The sequence below is a fragment of the Loxodonta africana genome, chromosome 23 (assembly GCF_030014295.1).
Source record: "Loxodonta africana isolate mLoxAfr1 chromosome 23, mLoxAfr1.hap2, whole genome shotgun sequence".
Taxonomy (NCBI): Eukaryota; Metazoa; Chordata; class Mammalia; order Proboscidea; family Elephantidae; genus Loxodonta; species Loxodonta africana.
The window spans coordinates 58,696,234-58,703,671 of record NC_087364.1 but is presented as its reverse complement, the minus strand read 5'-3'; positions in this window follow the sequence as shown (position 1 = coordinate 58,703,671).

Below are 7,438 nucleotides of genomic sequence, written 5' to 3'. Positions count from 1 at the left end.
TTGCTTAGTGCTGTGCTTGCAGTTTGGGCAAGCTGACTTCAAGGTATGTCTGCATGGGCTACAAGGCCTGGGTGTAATTAATTGGGAAAGTAGACTGACATGTTTTTCCTCTCCTTGGGCTTTTTCTGCATAGAGAGAATTCTTTATTTGATGAACACAGTGTTTACAAATACTAGCAATGCCACACTTAAAGGGATATCATCATTTGGAGAAAGAATTAGAGGAAAAAAACAGATACAGGCACAATTAGGCACTTTCAATACTTAATGGTTTTGTCAGTCACTGCATAATCGCTGCTGATTTTCATGAGGCTTCACGTATAAGTCGGAAATCCTGGTGGCATAACGGTTAAAAGTTCAGCTGCTAATCAAAAGGTCGGCAGTTGGCATCCACCAGGCGTTCCTTGGAAACCCTATGGGGCAATTCTACTCTGTCCTATAGGGGCACTATGAGCTGGAACAGACTCGACAGCAATGGGTTTGGTTTTTTTTTTTTTTTAGTTTCACGTGTAAGTCACTATGAGTGTTTCTTGGTTTTTCTGCAGCTTGATGGAGTCTGGCTGAGGCCCAAGCTCTGTTTACTTTCTCTCAGTGTACTCCCATCCCAGCACCTCTATTAGCAAGAGACTAGAACTTCATATGAGAATCTTTAACTGGGCTGAAGTTTCCTTGTTCTACTAGTACATATACTCTGAATCCCTAGAAACCAGACCTTATATTATAGGGGAGAATTTAGATTTCTACTTTATGTAGCTTGCAGAAATTAAAAGAGCAGACATTTCATGATTATACCACACTGTAATATAAACACTGTCTTATTATTTTCCCAAAACGAAGCAGAAGCGAGAGTTGAAATTTAGCTGCAGGAGTCTTTTGCATAATTTATTATCTCTTCTTATGATTATCACATTCATAATAGGAAAGAGCATTCACTGGGTGCTCTGTGCCAACCACATGTTGAGTCTAGATTCCTACTAGTAAAAATCCTGGGTGATAGGACATGTACTTTATCTTTTTTGATAGATATTATTAAATTGCTTGTTAAAGTGTATGTGCCAGTACATTCTGACAGCAACACTGTATGAGAGACCTAAAAATTAAACAGTTAAACTCATCAAAAGACTTCTCCAAAAGAGTAGAAAGAGAACCTACTATAGACTGGGAAAAAAAAAATTTGGCTGTGATATAGCTGACAAGGGTCTAATCTCTAAAATTCATAGAAAACTTCAACGCCTCAGCAACAAAAGGAGAAACAATCCAGTTAAAAAATGGGCGAGGGATATGAACAGACACTTCACCAGAGAAGACATTCAGGTGGCTAACAAACACAGGAGGAAACACTCATGATCATTAACCGTTAGATGCAAATCAAAACTACAATGAGATACCATCTCATTCCGACAATAATGGGACTAATCCAAACACACACACACACACACACACACACACACACACACACACACACACACACACACCACAGAAAATAATAAATGATGGTGAGGTTGTGGGGAGATTGGAACTCTTCTACACTGCTGGTGGGAATGTAAAATGGTACAGCCACTATGGAAAACAGTAAGACACTTCCCTAAAAAACTAGAAATAGAAATACCATATGATCCAGCAATCCCACTCCTAGGTATACATCCTAAAGAAATAAGAGCTGTGACACAAGTAGGTATATGCACAGCCATGTTCATTGCAGCATTATTCACAATAGCAAAAAGATGGAAACAACCTAAGTACCCATCAGTAGATGAATGAATAAACAAACTGTGGTACATATACACGGTGGAATACTAGGCAATGATAAAGAATAACGAATCCACGAAACATCTTCCACCATGGATAAATTTGGAGGGCATTATGCTGAGTGAAATAAGTCAATCTCAAAAGAACAAATATCGTATGAGACCGCTGTTATAAAAAACAAGAAAAGATTTACACACACACGTTGTTTTGATGATTACCACCGATGGGAGGGGGAAGGAGGGAAAACTACTAACTAGGTAGAAGACACGTGTTAATATTGGTGAAGGGAAAGGCAATACAAAATATGAGGAAAGTCAGTACAACACGACCAAGGCAAAAGAAGAAACTGAAAGGAATGCGAGAATTAAGGACCCCTACGGTAATTACTGTAACATAGATAATCCTGCAACAATAGTATTAACAATAATCTATGAATGGATACACAGGTAAATAAGTATGCTAAAGAGGTGGGGGGGGGGTGTAAGGGAGCACACCTACCCTGCAGATATAGGTTTGGTTGTGGATATTTCTACATATATAATTGTAGGTGCTGCAAGTATGTTAATATAGACAATAGAGCACACAAGGGGCACAGTCATGGAAATTTCTTAGCCATAACCAAACACCTCAATGAAGTTCCTAGGCTTAAAGGTGAAGGACCACAGACTCGGGGACATCTACTTCAATTGACACAACATAGTTCATAATGACAATTGTCTGCATCCTACTTGGCGACTAGCATCTGCGGTCTTAAAAGCTTGTGAACAGCCATCTAAGATACAACTAATTATCTCTTCCCATCTGGAACAAAGGAGAGCGAAGAAAACCAAATACTCCAGTGAGCAATTAGTCCAAAGGACTAACGGACTACATAAACCACAGCCTACATGACCCTAAGACTGGAAGAACTAGATGGTGCCCAGCTACCACTACTGATCATTCTGACTAGCATTGCGACAGAGGGTCCTGGACAGAGTGGGGAAAAAAATGTAGAACAAAAAATCAAATTCACCAAAAAAGACCAGACTTACTGGTCTGACAGAGACTGGAGGAACGTCTGAGACTATGGGCCTAAAACACCCTTCTGACCTGGACTGAAGCCATTACCAAAGACCACATTTCAGCCAAACCATAGACAGGCCCATAAAATAAACAATAACACCTGAGAGGAATGTGTTCCTTAGAAGTATCAATTATATGAGATCAAAAGGACAACATTTGCCCAAAAGCAAAAATGAGAAGGCAGGAGGTGGTAGAAATCCAGATGAAAGGAAACTGGGAACTCAGGGTGGAATTGGGGAGAGTGCGGACACATTGGGGGAATGCAACCAATGTCATAGAACGGTTTATGTACAAACCATTGAGTGGGAAACTAATTTGCTCTGTAAAGTTTCATCTAAAGCACAATTAAGAAAAAAAAAAGCAACCCAGTGTATGAGAAGACACCTTTTCCCCACATTTGCCCAAACTAAATTTTACCAATATCCTTCCCCATCTTTCAGGTACAGAGGTTTGAGTTTTACTCCTGGATTTATGGTTCATTTTCATCATTGGTCTGTGCAAGGTTTCTCTTTTTTTTTTTTTTGAGATGATTACATACCATAACGTTTCCTATTTTAAAATGTACATTTCAGTGGTTTTTAGCATATTAACAAGATTGCATAACCATCATCATATCTAATTCCAGAACCATATCTAATTTCATCACCCTGAAAAGAAACTCTACCCAATAGCAGCCACTCCCTGTTCCCTCTTCCCCTAGCACCTGGAAACCATTAATCTACCTTCTGTTTCTGTAGATTTGCATATTCAGGATATTTCATAGAAATGAAATTATACAACATATGACCTTTTGTGTCCGACTTTTTTCACGTAGCATTATGTGTTCTAGGTTCATCTATGTTGTAGCATGTACCAGTGTTTCATTACTTCACGGCCAAATAATATTCTATCGTATGGTGTCTTAGTTACCTAGTGCTGCTATACCAGAAGTACCACAGGTAGATGGCTTTAACAAGCAGAAATTTCTTTTCTCGCAGTTTAGGTCAGAAGTCTGAATTCAGGGTGCCAGCTCTTGGGGAAGCTTTCGCCCTTTGTTGGCTCTAGAGGAAAGTTTTTGTCTCCTTAACTTCTGCTCCTGGGCGATCTTCATGTGGCGTGGCATCTCTCTTCCCTCATATCTTTCTCGCTTGCTTATTTAATCTCTTTTATATCTCAGAAGAGATTGACTCAAGACCCTAATCCTGCCTCATCAACCTAACAAAAATAACCTACTCCTCATTAACATAACCTAATCCTGCCTCATTAACATATGTTCTTGTTGTTGTTAGATGCTGTCGAGTCGGTACCGACTCATAGCGACCCTATGCACAACAGAATGAGACACTGCCCGGTCCTGTGCCATCCTTACAATTGTTGTTATGTTTGAGGTTGTTGTTGCAGCCACTGTCAATCCATCTCATTGAAGGTCTTCCTCTTTTCTGCTGACCCTGTACTTTACTAAGCATGATGTCCTTCTCAGGGGACTGATCCCTCCTGACAACATGTCCGAAGTATGTAAGACACCGTCTCTCCATCCTTGCTTCTAAGGAGCATTCTGGTTGTACTTCTTCCAAGACAGATTTTGCTCATTCTTTTGGCAGTCCACGGTATATTCAGTGTTCTTTGGCAACACCACAATTCAAAGGTGTCAGTTCGTCTTCGGTCTTCCTTATTCATTGTCCAGCTTTCATATGCATAAAGATGCAATTGAAAATACCATGACTTGGATCAGATGCACCTTAGTCTTCAAGATGACATCTTTGCTTTTCAATACTTTAAAGAAGTCTTTTGCAGCCGATTTGCCCAATGCAATGTGTCTTTTGATTTCTTGACTGCCACTTCCGTGGGTGTTGATTGTGGATCCGAGTAAAATGAAATCCTTGACAATTTCAATCTTTTCTCCATTTATCATGATGTTGTTTATGGTCCAGTTGTAAGGATTTTTGTTTTCTTTATGTTGAGGTGTAATCTATACTGAAGGCTGTGGTCTTTGATCTTCATTAGTAAGTGCTTCAAGTTCTCTTAACTTTCAGCAGGCAAGGTTGTGTCATCTGCATGATACAGGTTGTTAATGAGTCTTCAGTCCTGATGCCCATTGTTCATATAGTCCTGCTTCTCGAATTATTTGTTCAGCACACAGATTGAATAGGTATGGTGAAAGAATGCAACTCTGATGTACACCTTTCCTGACTTTAAACCAATCAGTATCCTCTTGTTCTGTCCAAACAACTGCCTCTTGATCTATGTACAGATTCCTCATGAGCACAATTAAGTGTTCGGGAATTCTCATTCTTTGCAATGTTTTCCGTAATTTGTTATGATCCACACAGTTGAATGCCTCTGCATAGTCAATAAAACACAGGTAAACATCCTTCTGGTATTCTCTGCTTTCAGCCCGGATCCATGTGACATCAGCAATGATATCCCTGGTTCCATATCCCCTTCTGAAACCAGCCTGAATTTCTGGCAGTTCCCTGTTGATATACTACTGCAGCCGTTTTTGAATGATCTTCAGCTAAATTTTGCTTGCATGTGACATTAATGATATTGTTCTATAATTTCCACATTCGGTTGGATCACCTTTCTTGGGAATAGGTGTAAATATGGATCTCTTCCAGTCAGCCAGGAAGCTGTCTTCCGTATTTCTTGTCGTAGATGAGTGAGCGTTTCCAGTGCTGCATCCGTTTGTTGAAACATCTCAATTGATATTCCGTCAATTCCCGGAGCCTTGTTTTCTGCCAGTGCCTTCAGTGCAGCTCGGACTTATTCCTTCAGTACCATTAGTTCCTGATCATATGCTACCTCTTGAAATGTTTGAACATTGACTAACTATTTTTGGTATAATGACTCTGTATATTCCTTCCATCTTCTTTTGATGCTTCCTGCGTCGTTTCATATTTTCCCTGTAGAATCCTTCACTTTTGCACCTCGACACTAGAATTGTTTCTTCAGTTCTTTCAGCTTGAGAAACGCTGAGCGTGTTCTTCCTTTTTGGTTTTCTATCTCCAGGTCTTTTCACGTGTCATTATAATACTTCCCTTAGTCTTCTTGAGTAGCCCTTTGAAATCTTCTGTTCAGTTCTTTTACTTCATCATTTCTTCCTTTTGCTTTAGCTGCTCAACATTCGAGAGCAAGTTTTAGAGTCTCCTCTGACATCTGTCTTGGTCTTTCTTTTCTTCCTGTCTTTTCAATGACTTCTTGCTTTCTTCATGTATGCTATCCTTGATGTCATTCCACAACTCGTCTGGTCTGACCATTAACATATAGAGGTTAGGATTTACAACACATCACAAAATGGAGGATAATTACATCAAATCACAAAATGGGGCACAGCCATACAATACTGGAAATCAGAGCCTAGCTAAGTTGACACATAGTTTGGTGGTGGTGGTGGGGAGACACAATTCAATCCATGACATATGGATAGACTACATTTTGTTTATCCATTCATCACTTGATGGGCAATGGATTGTTTCCACTTTTTCACTATTGTAATATTGCGATAAACGTTCACATACATGTTTTTGTGTAAACATATGTTTTCATTTCTCTTGGGTATACATACACCTAGGAGTGGAATTACTAGGTCATACGATAACACTATAACTTTTTGAGGAACTGCCAAACTGTTCTACAAATCAGCTGTACCATTTTGCATTACCACCAGGAATGCGTGAGAGTTCTAGTATCTCTGCATCCTCCCAAAACTTGCTATTTTTTTTTTTTATTATATTCAACCCAGCCAAAAACCAAACCTGCTGCTGTTGAGTCAGTTCTGACTTATAGCAATCCCATAGGGTTTCCAAGACTGTAAATCTCTATGGAAGCAGACTGCCACATCTTTCTCCCACAGAACCACTGGTGGTTTTGAATCACCGACCTTTCAGTTAGCAGTTGATCACTTTAACCACTACGCTGTCAGGGTTCCTTACAGTCATCATAAAAAAAAAACAAAAAACAAATCCATTGCCATCAAGTCGATTATGACTCATAACAACCATATAGGATAGTAGAACTGCCCCATAGAGTTTCCAAGAAGCGCCTGGTGGATTCGAACTGCCAACCCTTTGGTTAGCAGCCATAGCACTTAGCCACTATGCCACGAGAGTTTCCACAGTCATCATAGTGGGTATGAAATGGGATCTCACTGAGATTTAGATTTTTCCATTCTCTGAAGCCTAATGATGTTGAGAGTCTTTTCATGTTCTTATTGGCCATTTGTATATCTTTTCTGGAGAAATGTCTATTAAGATCCATTTCTTGTTTTTTACTGGGTTATTTGTCTTTTTTTTATCGTTGTAAGAGTTATTTATATATTCTGGGTACTAGACTTTTATCAATATATGTTTTGCAAATATTTTTTCCATTCTGTGGGCCATCTTTTTACTTTTTTGATAGTATTGTTGGAGCACATAAGTTTTAAATTTTGATATAGTCCAATTTCTCTATTTTTTTTTTTTGATGTTGCTTGTACTTTTGGTGTCATTTAAGAATCCATTCCCTAATCCAAAGGTGTGAAGATGTATACCTATGTTGTTTTCTAAGAGTTTTATATTTTTAGCTTTTACACTTAGGTCTTTGATCCATATTGAGTTAATTTTTATATGTGTTATGAGGTAGGGTTCCAACTTGATTTTTTTGCATGTGGA